The 11,827-nt window shown below is 37.6% G+C and overlaps 1 pseudogene; it reads left to right on the top strand.

The window, feature by feature from the left end:
* Nucleotides 1-3,931: 3,931 nt before the first annotated feature.
* On the top strand, nt 3,932-6,504 carry LOC107492951 (heat stress transcription factor A-2c-like; annotated as a pseudogene).
* The last annotated feature ends 5,323 nt before the right edge of the window (nt 6,505-11,827 follow it).

Raw genomic sequence — 11,827 nt, 5'->3', positions numbered from 1 at the left:
GTAGCTAGTTTAGTATAAATAATAGTTTAATCTTTGACTGTTCTAATCTTTTGACCATTCGGTCTTTTGATCACCTTCATGGGGGCTGGCCATTCGGCCATGTCTGAACCTTTCACTTATGTACTTTCAACAGTGGAGTTTCTACACACCATAGATTAAGGGTGTGGAGCTCTGCTGTACCTCAAGTTTCAATACAATTACTATTACTTTCTATTCAATTCTCTTTTATTCTTATTCCAAGATATATGTTGCACAACACTTTGATGAATATGATGATCCGTGACACTCATCATCATTCTCACCTATGAACGTGCGTGACTGACAACCACTTCTGTTCTACTCTAGGCCGGGCGCATATCTCTTAGATTCCTCAACAGAATCTTCGTGGTATAAGCTAGATAGATGGCGGCATTCATGGGGATCCGAAAAGTCTAACCTTGTCTGTGGTATTCCGAGTAGGATCCCGGGAATCCGGAAAGTCTAACCTTGTCCGTGGTATTCTGAGTAGGATTCCAGTATTGAATGACTGTGACGAGCTTCAAACTCCTGAAGGCTGGGCATGATGACAAACGCAAAAGAATCAAGGGATTCTACTCCAACCTGATTGAGAACCGACTAATGATTAGCCATGCTGTGACAGAGCATTTGGACCATTTTCACTGAGAGGATGGGATGTAGCCATTGTCAAGGGTGATGCCTCCAGACGATTAGCCATGCAGTGACAGCGCATAGGACCATTTTCCCGAGAGGATTAAAAGTAGCCATGGATGACGGTGATGCCCTACATACAGCTTGCCATGGAAAGAAGTAAGAAGAATTGGATGAAAGCAATAAGAAAGTAGAGATTCGAAAGGATTCTAGCATCTTCACATGCCTATCTGAAATTCCCACTATTGATCTACATAAGTATTTCTATCCCTTTTTTATTTTATTTATCTTTTAATTATCTAATCCAATTACATTTGACCCTATGAATCCACTTAACTGAGATTTACAAGATGACCATAGCTTGCTTCATACCAACAATCTCTGTGGGATCGACATTTACTCACGTAAGGTATTACTTGGATGACCCAGTACACTTGCTGGTTAAGTTGAACGGAGTTGTGAGCTTCTCTAACAGTGCCTGGAACTCTTTTATAACAATTTCGTCCACCAGAGACCTAACAAAGGTCCAAGAAAGAGGATCACAAAAATAACTTAAAAGAGATCGACCTAATGAAGTCGGTCTCCTACAAGACAAGTTATAAAAGTAATCCCTGAAAGAGACCTGAACAAGGTCCAAGAAAGAGGATTACAAAATAACTTAGGAGGACTTGACATGACGAAGTCAACCCAAAACATAAAGCTACAAAAGTAACCCCTGAAAGAGACCTAAATGAGGTACAAAAAAGAGGGTTACAGCAGCTCGGACCGACAAGAAGAAGTCGGACCAACGAAAGCTACAGCTTGGACCGACAAGAAGAAGTCGGACCAACGAAAACCACCGCCTGGACCGACAAGAAGAAGTCGGACCAACGAAAGCTACAGCTTGGACCGACAAGGAGAAGTCAGACCAACAAAAGTTAAAGAAGGATCGACAAGAGAAGTCAGACCAACAAAAAACGTGTGCTAGAGCGGACATGGCTCCGCCCAAAAAGCCACGGCTCCACGACAAGGCTATCAAAATTGTTCGGACTGACTAAAAAGTGTTCTATGAGAACACTGAAAAATCGTCGGACAAGTTAGCCCTAAGGACCACCTCGACCAAGCAAAAAGTGAACAAAACTAGAAGTGATCAATAGAGGTCGGACAACAAAGTACCAACACTCTACAAAGATCCACAAAGGGGACAAAGACATCTCGCAACGGCCAGAGGAAGGCCAGAAATGCTTTGCTAAAAAGTACGAAGTCTTGAAAAAAGACACTACTTAAAAGGCAAAAGCACAAATCAAAACGGTGCTAAAAAGTTATCCAAACAGACTATAAAAAGTTCCCCATCAGGAACACTACCTAAAAAGTTATTGAATTATGACTAAAAAGCCCGAGCAGTGAAGACAAGCAAGTCGGAAGAAAGCTGAAAAGACCTCTCAACAAAAAAGGGCAATACCAGACCCGCACAAAGAGAAACTACTCAAGATCGACCAAAATGCTTGAGCACGACTTCCCCAAAGAGATCGAAGCTCTGAAAGCACGATCTCATGGAAAGATCCGAACTCAAGCAGGGACAAAGTCGTACAGGTCGACGTCAGCTAAGAAGAGGCGCAAGTACGATCTCAAAAAAGAACAAGCCAAAAGGTTGAGAAATAACTTAAGGCTCAAATGTGCTTAGCTAAAAGGGATACAACTCCACTCAAAGAAGGCACAATCTCAAACAGGGCTACATCCGAGACTAAAAAAGTTCAATATAAAGAACACTAAAAAGTCATTGGACAAGTCACTAAAAGCCCGGATATCAAGCCTCAAGGATAACTTCGCCAAAGCAGAGGGTTGTCAACACAAAAGCAAGGCATGATCTAAAAGGCAAAGGTAGAAAACCCACACGACCACTCAAAAGAGGACAGACTGTGAAGTACCAAACCTCTAGAAAATGTGCAAAAGATTGCAAAGCAATGAAGAAACAAACCAGATGGATGCTTGAGCACGACTTCCCCAAAGAGATCAAAGCTCTGAAAAGCAAGATCTCACAGAAAGATCCGAACTCAAGCAGGGGCACTGTTCATACCCTGGGTCAAGCTGTCCGACCCGGGATGTTTAGCGACAAGCCGACCGACCTCTTCAGGTCAGACTATCCGACCTCTTCTCAGAGAGCTCGGCCAATGCCTGACCTCTTCACAAAGAGCTCGACCAAATCGCCGTAAGAGGCCCAAGCAGGCCCAGACGAAGGGACACAGCCCAATCTAAAGGCAGTCAAAGCCTAGAAAGATAAAGGCGGTTTCCCAGAAGATAAGAGGACCTCACTCAAAGATAAGATAAGATAAGATAAGATAACTAACTTATCTTATCTAAGAAGGTCACTCTACACCTCTATAAATACACTGGAGCACCCAGGTATAACTCATACTGGGATTCTACAAAAAACCTGTTTAATACCCATGCTAACTTAAGCATCGGAGTCTCTTGCAGGTAACCCCCACCCTCCGGTGACCAAGGATCAGCAGTGCAGCTAGTCCAACAAGTCGGACGCGGCGGCTCCGGCCACTGGTGCACGAAATTGTGATCATCAATGGCGCCATCAACATGGTACGCAACTCTTTATCACAACTCTGCACAACTAACCAGCAAGTGCACTGGGTCGTCCAAGTAATAAACCTTATGCGAGTAAGGGTCGATCCCACGGAGATTGTTGGTATGAAGCAAGCTATGGTCATCTTGTAAATCTCAGTCAGGCAGATTCAAATGGTTATGGATGATGAATAAAACATAAAGATAAAGATAAAGATACTTATGTAATTCATTGGTGAGAATTTCAGATAAGCGTATGGAGATGCTTTGTCCCTTCCATCTCTCTGCTTTCCTACTGTCTTCATCCAATCCTTCTTACTCCTTTCCATGGCAAGCTGTATGTAGTGTTTCACCGTTGTCAGTGGCTACCTCCCATCCTCTCAGTGAAAATGTTCAACGCACCCTGTCACGGCACGGCTAATCATCTGTCGGTTCTCAATCAGGTTGGAATAGAATCCAGTGATTCTTTTGCGTCTGTCACTAACGTCATCACATTCATCAAGTTGAAGAACAAGTGATATCTTAGAACAAGAATAAGCTGAATTGAATAGAAGAACAATAGTAATTGCATTAATACTCGAGGTACAGCAGAGCTCCACACCTTAATCTATGTTGTGTAGAAACTCCACCGTTGAAAATACATAAGAACAAGGTCTAGGCATGGCCGTGAGGCCAGCCCCCATAATCTAAGAACTAGACGTCCAAAGCGTGCAAGGAGATACTTTGGATGAAGAAATTCTTGAAAGAACTCGGGTTTACTCAAGAGAGGTATGTGTTGTTTTGTGATAGTCAAAGTGATATACATCTTGATAAAAACTCGACTTTTCATTCTCGATCCAAACATATTGATGTGAGGTATCATTGGATACGTGATGTTTTGGATGCTGAGTTGTTAAAACTTGAAAAGGTTTATACTGATGAGAATGTTTCTGATATGATGACCAAGGCATTACCAAGATGGAAGTTTGAAGTTTATTGCTTAATCGCCGGATTGGCGGTTGCCTCCATATAGTCTTGAGGGGGAGATTTGTTGGTTTTTGGGCTCCCTTCCTATGTGGAGAAAAAGCCCAAATGCTAGTATCCAAGTCCATGAATAGTTGAAGTGGCTGAAGTGATTTAGGGTTAAGAGAGAGAGATGTCATTTTGCAAGAGAACACCAAACACTGAGTGAAGAGAAGAGAGAAAGTCATTTTCGTACATATACAAAGCTGTTTCTGTAAATTGGTCGCTGCAGATTTGTTAACCGTTGGATCGAGCTTAAATTTGGACAGTGTGTTCTTCACATCTGGTTCTCTAATTTCACCATTTGGATCTTTAATTAGACATCTATAGCTGGAGATATTGACTACACACAGCAGCTATATTTTTATGGTATTTTCATCTTCTTGTTCTTGTTTTGTAAGTTTTGAAGCTTGGGTTGTTTGGCTTGTTGTATGCACGTTTTGTGCAGTAATTTGTGACTCTCTTGTATCCTATTTTTCATCATAATGAAGCTATATCCTGGTTTTAGTGACTCGTGGTTTTTACTTCTCTTATTGAGGAGGTTTTTCATATTAAAAATTTTGGTGTGTTAGCTTGTCTCTAATTTTTAGTTTATGTGATTTTTTTACTGCTATTAAGTATTATTGTGCTGGTGTGAATACTTGTTGTGAGTAGATATTATTATTCCTCTAATTCTTGCAAGTAGGAAATTGTGTTTTATTCGTATCACAGACCACATAGTGTCGTGGTGCCGAAGCGGAGCAAGCTTCGTGGTTTGAGATCCGCACGCCTTCTCCAGAGGCCTTCTTCCAAGATACTTCAAGCATAACTGCATTAGTGCATAACAACATCTCCAGCTTCGTAAGGCAGCTCAACACTTACGTAAGCCTTCTCTCTAATTTCTTTAATTACGTCTCTTAAGTCTTAATTACTGTAATTATTATTAATTACTGTGAAACTGTTTACCTGGCACTATATGATTGAATATTTAATTAATTAATTGAATTGGTGTCATGATTTCTGGAATTCTCTTACCTACTACTGCGGTAGGTGAACAATCATTGAGACTTCAAATTTGTCTTGTTTTGTAGGGTTTTAGAAAGATTGATCCAGATAAATGGGAGTTTGCGAACGAAGGGTTTGTGAGAGGGCACAGGCACCTGTTAACAAGTATAAGGAGAAGGAAGGCGCCTCCGCCACCAATCCAAACACAGATGTCGCAGTAGCAGCAGGGTCACTGCCTTGAAGTAGGGCGGTTCGGATTGGATGAGGAGATCGACCGGTTGAGGCGTGACAAGCAGGTTTTGATGATGGAGCTTGTGAGGCTAAGACAGCAGCAACAAACCACAAGATCGTATCTTCAGGCAATGGAGCAGAGGCTGAAAGGTACTGAGATCAAGCAGTAGCAGATGATGGCCTTCTTGGCCAAAGCAATGAAGAACCCTGTGTTTATACAGAAACTCATACAGCACAAGGAGAAGAGGAAAGAGCTTGAGGATGCCATGACCAAGAAGAAGAGGAGGCCCATTGAGCAAGGGCCTAGTTGCAGCACCACTACTGTTAAGGTTGAGAATCCACCAGAGTTTGCTAGTTATGCTGGTGGCTTTGGAGCTTCTGAGCTTCAAATTCTGGGTATGGAGATGCAAGGATATGGTAGAGGGAGGCGAGGGAGTACTGAGCATGAGCAAGAGCAAGAGCAAGAGCAAGAGAGGCTTGACAAGGAGCTTGATGATGAAGGCTTCTGGGAAGAGCTGTTCAGTGAGAGTTTTGAGAGTGATTTGGACATTTCACAAGATGAAGAATAGGATGTTAATGTGTTGGTCAATCGGCTGGGTTACTTGGGTTCAAGTCCTAAGTGAAAGAAATTAGTATTCAATCAAAGTAACATTCATTCACTATTCTTCATTTTAGGAGGATTCATCCGGTGGATGGGGTTTCAACTTTCAACTGTTCAACCTCATCATCACCAATTGGGGGCAAGACAATAAAAATCAACGTGAAGCGTGGATAAAAACGGTAATACGGATAGAAATTGATATAGATGAACTTAGTATATATGGTTGACTCAATCATTCAGGCAGCGTCATGTTAGGGGATTAGGGATTAGGGTGGCCCATCAAGAAGAGACCCCAATTAATGTTATAAATCTGGCTATGTTAGATACCTTATCTTCAATTGAATGATTCTTCACCCTTTGAAGTAAAAAAGAAATCATATCATGCAGGTAGGGTCAGAATAGTCCTTTACTTATGTTTGGATTTGGATATAATTCTTTATTTCTGGATTTAAGAAAAGGACTTAATGTGAAATACAAACAGTTTGGACCTAATAAATTTTAACGATTTTAGTCTTTTAAATTTTAATTTAAGTGAAATATTAATTATAATATTAAAGAATATATATAGCGTATTACTAAAAAATTATCTGCCACTAGGGGTGTGCATGGCCCGGCCTGACCCGAAGATCCGGCTCGGTCCCGAATACTTTAGGGGTTAATTTGGTGTGATTTCATCGGATCTAGGGCCGGGTAAGAGTCTCAAAAATAGACCCGGTCATTATTTCAGGTCGGACCCGAGTCATAGCTCGGGTCACCCAAAATCAGCCCGGTGACCCGTCATCATACGCAATTAATATTTTGTATTATTAGTGATGGATGATGGCTATTATTATGTGAAATTTAAGTATTATAAACCTTAATATTTTGTGTTATTAGTTATTATATATAAGACTATAAGTTAATGTTTTATATTTAAAATGCATAAGACTTTAGACTAATGCATAGTATTGTGTTATTTGTATTGATTTAAATATTTTGTGTTATTAGACAATATTAGTATTGATTATGGTTATGCTTTAATTTTAGAGAAGAGTTGGTTCTTGTTATATTTTTCTAAGTGAATTTTACCATGTCAAATAATGGTTGGAGTTTTGGAAATTTGGATATTTTTACATGCTAACTTACAAGAAGGTATCAAGGTAATGTAATGTTAGTGGCCCAGTTTTTACCCGGTATAATCGTGGCCCGAAAATGTATAGGTTTCATCAGGTCTAGGGTCAGATTCGGGTTTAATAAATAGGTCCGGTATATATTTCAAGTCGGATCCGGGTCACATCAAACTCAGTTTCACCCGACCCATGCACACCACTATCTGCCACTATTCACGTGAATTATATAATTGACAAAAAAAATTTTGTATTAGACCCTAGATTTTATTTAAGGTACACTATAAAAAATATATTCAAATAATTTTATTGTCGTAAAAATATATTCAAAATTTTATTATTGATAAAAATATCTTTAAATAATTAAAAAATATAATAAAAATGTCAAAAAATATTATCTTTTTAAATGATAAATAATTTTTGCATTTAAAAAACCATTATACATTTGATTCAAAATTTTATAAAAATATTTAGATAATTATTTAAAAATACACACAAAAAGGATAAACATTTGATCTTTATATTTTTATTTTATCTTTTAAAAGTATTATTAGTAGTTGACAAAAAAGTCATAAAAATATATATATATATATACTTAACTTTAATCACCAAATTTTAAGGATAAAAATATCTAATTTTTTTAATTATACTTGCGAAAAATCGCACCAGAATTAAAAATTTAAAGTATTTTTTAAGAATACATATTTAATGTTGGACATTTTTGTCACATTTTAAAATTATTTGAGGATATTTTTGTCAATAACAAAATTTGAATATGTTAGAAATAAGAGACTAAACTGAAAAAAAATTTATATATTATTAAGTGTATTCAAATTGTCTGAAATAATACAATACAAAAAAAATTATAGATGTTAAAATAATCATAATAATAATAATGTAATATTTTATAATAAATATTTAGATATATTAAATAATTGTAATAAATACTAATTGATCCTAATATATTTTAACAAAATACATTTTTATAAGCAAAATTATCGGATATATTTTTCTCACCCTTTCATATATATAGATACATGTTTCTTTTTAATATAGCGGAATAAACATTAATTAAAAATATTTCATTTCAATACTTTTTTAAGATAATTGTTTGTAAATATATCTAATAAACAAATTAAAAATAAATCGAAGCTAATTATTTTTCATTTGATCTGTGCAGCTCCTCAAAATTATTTAAGTCGGTAACTAAGCCCACCTTAATTAATTGTCATATAGCAGTTTAGCACATATTAATTAAATAGTTTTAAAACTTAAATGCACAAAATGTTTTTTATTAGCAAACACTATCATTTTAAAATATTATTTTTTCTAAATCATTTTTAGTAGAAGTATAAAATAAAATTATTCCACTGTTAAATCATTTTGCCTAAATTTTTAACAAACCCAACTCAAATTCGACTCCATGTGTAATATAATTAAGTGAACATACATTAAAATCAACTTATTCACAACTTTGGCTGGGTGATTAAGCTAAGTTTCATTTGTTATTGTTTTGAGAATTACCTGAAACGTTGATTTAGGCCTGAATGTGAGGTCAAGATCCTTTTGTATAGCAGCGTCCGACTTGATATGCCGAGATACCGCCTATCCGAGTCCCTTACGATTGTTTCTTTAATAGGTTGAATGTCCAACTTCCATTTATTGCCTTCGAAATAGAAGTTCTAGAGTAACACCAGCCCCGCTTTCAGATTTATTTGATGACCCATCCACGTACAGAGTCCATGTAGTGGGGTTCCCAGGACTTTTAGTGTATTCAGCGATGAAGACGGCGAGGTATTGTGATTTGATAGCTGTCCGAGTTTCATATCTTAAGTCGAACTTAGACAGCTCCACCGCCCGTTGCAAAATTTTCCTGGCCAAATCTGTTTTTTGTAGGATATTTTTCATTGGTTGATTAGTACGGACTTTAATGGTGTGGGCCTGGAAGTAAGGTCGAAGCCTCCGAGATGTAAGAACAAGAGCATAAGCAAACTTCTCTATCTTTTGATAATTCAGCTATTTCCCTTGTAAGGCTTTGCTGATGAAGTAGATAGGTCGCTGCCCTTTTTCGTCTTTTCGGATCAATGTCGAGGTTATAGCTCGGCTTTCCACTGATAAATATAGTACGAGTTCTTTCCCTTTTATAGGTCGGACAAAATGGGTGGTTGCCCCAGGAATGTCTTGAAATCTTGGAAAGCTTGTTCGCATTTTGGAGTCCACTCAAATTGCTTCCCTTTCCTTAGAATTGAATAGAGGGGAAGTGATTTCAGAGCTGATCTTGCCAAAAATCTGGATAGAGCAGCCAATCTTCCATTTAATTGTTGGACCTCTTTAACATAGGTCAGACTCTTCATGTTGAGTATCGCTTCGCATTTATCGGGGTTGGCTTCTATGCCTCTTTAATTCAACATGAACTCTAAGAACTTCCCAACTTCTACTGCAAAGGTGCATTTTGAGGAATTTAGCCTCATTTCATGCTTTCTTATGGTGGAGAATACTTCTGAGAGGTCGGTCAATAGTGTTCCATCCTCTTTGGTCATAACGAGAATGTCATCCACATATACTTTTATGAGTTTTCCTATGTGAGAAGAAAATACCTTATTCATTAATCGCTGGTAGGTAGCTGCCGCATTCTTTAATCCAAATGGCATTACTATGTAACAGTAGTTTGCCTTTAGAGTTATGAATGAGGTCTTTTCTTGGTCCGGCTTATACATCGGGATTTGGTTGTATTCTGAGTAGGCATCCATAAAGGACAAATATCTGTAGCTCGATGTTGAGTCAATGACGTTAGGATTTTTGCTAGTAAAGAATTTATAAAAATATTCGTGTTGTAGATATAGCTTCCAAACTAACAGAAATCCCTTCGTACAAAAGTTTTGGTTGTCACAAGTAACAAACCCCTTTAAAATTGATAACCGAGTATTTAAACCTCGGGTCGTCTTCTCAAGGAATTGCAGGGAGGTGTGTTCTTATTATTGGTTATGAAAAAGTGTGTTTTGGGGTTTTGGAGTTTGGGCAATGGGCACAAGCATATTTAAATGACAAGTAAAATAATTTAACAATAATAAAATCTCTTGGCAATGTATGAAGAACTGGAAGTCCTATCCCAGTTATCCTTATCAATTATGATGAGAATTGGATTTTTCTCCCACCTTGTTAACCTCTAACTATGAAGGTAAGTTAAGTGGATGAATTAATTCGAATCCTCAAGTCCTAGTCTTTCCTTGGGAAAGGCTAGAGTTATTGGAATATGAATTAATGAAATGAAGAAATCCAATTTTCAATCAACAATGAGTTTGATAACTCTAGAGTCACCAATTATTTAACCAAAGCCAAAAGGGAAACTATCTAAATTAAATAAAAAGCATTCATAAATAAAACAATCATAAACTGAAATACCTCAAATAACATTAATTAAGAAAATCAATCCAAACATGGAACATTGAAAATAAATAAATACAAAGAACATTGAACCTGGGATTGAGAGTCACTCCTAAAACTAAGAGAAGTCCTAAATCCTAATCTTAAGAGAGAGGAGAGAACCTCTCTCACTAAAAACTACATCTAAAACTAAAATTATGAATTATCAGAGCATGATGAGTCTCTGCAAGTTCCCTGACTTTAATCTATGTTTCTGGGCCGAAAACTGGTTTGAAATGCGGCCCAGAATCTCTGCCAGCGACTTTTGTAATTCTGCAGATCGCGCACGTCACACGATCACGTCATCCATGCGGACGCGTCATTCGTGTTTTTCCCTGCCACGCGTTCGCGTCGTCCACGCTTCCGTGTCACTTGTGCTTTTCCAATCCGCGCGGTCACGTGAGCCATGTGATTGCGTCACGTTGATTTCTTCTATTTCACGCGGTCGCGTGAGCCATGCGACCGCGTGACTCTTCGCTGGTCATCTCCTCAATTCCTTGTATTCCTTCCATCTTTGCACACTTCTTCTTCATTCTCTAAGCCATTCCTGCCCTATGAAGACTGAAACACTTAACATATAGATCAAGGCATCGAATGGTAATAAGAGAGGATTAAGATTAGCTAAATTAAGACCAAAGAAGCATGTTTTCAATCATGTAATAATTTTAGGAAGGAAATATAAATGCATGCTAATTATATGAATAAGTGGGTAAAGACCAAGATAAAACCACACAATTAAACACATTGTAAACCATAAAATAGTGGTTTATCAACCTCCCCACACTTAAACATTAGCATGTCCTCATGCTAAACTCAAGGAGACCAAATATAGCATGTCCTCATGCTAAGCTCAAGGAGACAAAATAAATGAGTAGGGAAAAGCAAGACTCATGCAATGCAACCTATGAATGTGAATGCAACTTACAGCTAAAATGATTCTACCTACTTGGTGAAAAAGTAAATAAATCTTTCAAGAATAAATGTGAACTGGATTTCACTAATTCAAATCACAAAATACAATATAAATAACTTGCAAGAAGAAGATAGCTCATAAAAGCAGGGAACATAGAATTAAGCACTGAACCATTACTAGTAGTGTATATCATTCTAACTCTCAAGTGTCTAGGGTCAATTCTCTCAATTCTCTACTAATCTTGCTTTCTCTAGCTTGCTCTTCATCTAACAATCAACAAACATTTAATGCACCAATACACAAATCAAGAGGTCTTTTAAGGGTTGTAATGGGGTTAGGGTCAAGGTAGGATTGTATTTGGCC

The sequence above is a fragment of the Arachis duranensis genome, chromosome 6 (assembly GCF_000817695.3).
Source record: "Arachis duranensis cultivar V14167 chromosome 6, aradu.V14167.gnm2.J7QH, whole genome shotgun sequence".
Classification (NCBI taxonomy): Eukaryota; Viridiplantae; Streptophyta; class Magnoliopsida; order Fabales; family Fabaceae; genus Arachis; species Arachis duranensis.
The sequence above is the reverse complement of the archived record's forward strand: the minus strand, read 5'-3'. Positions and strand labels throughout refer to the sequence as shown.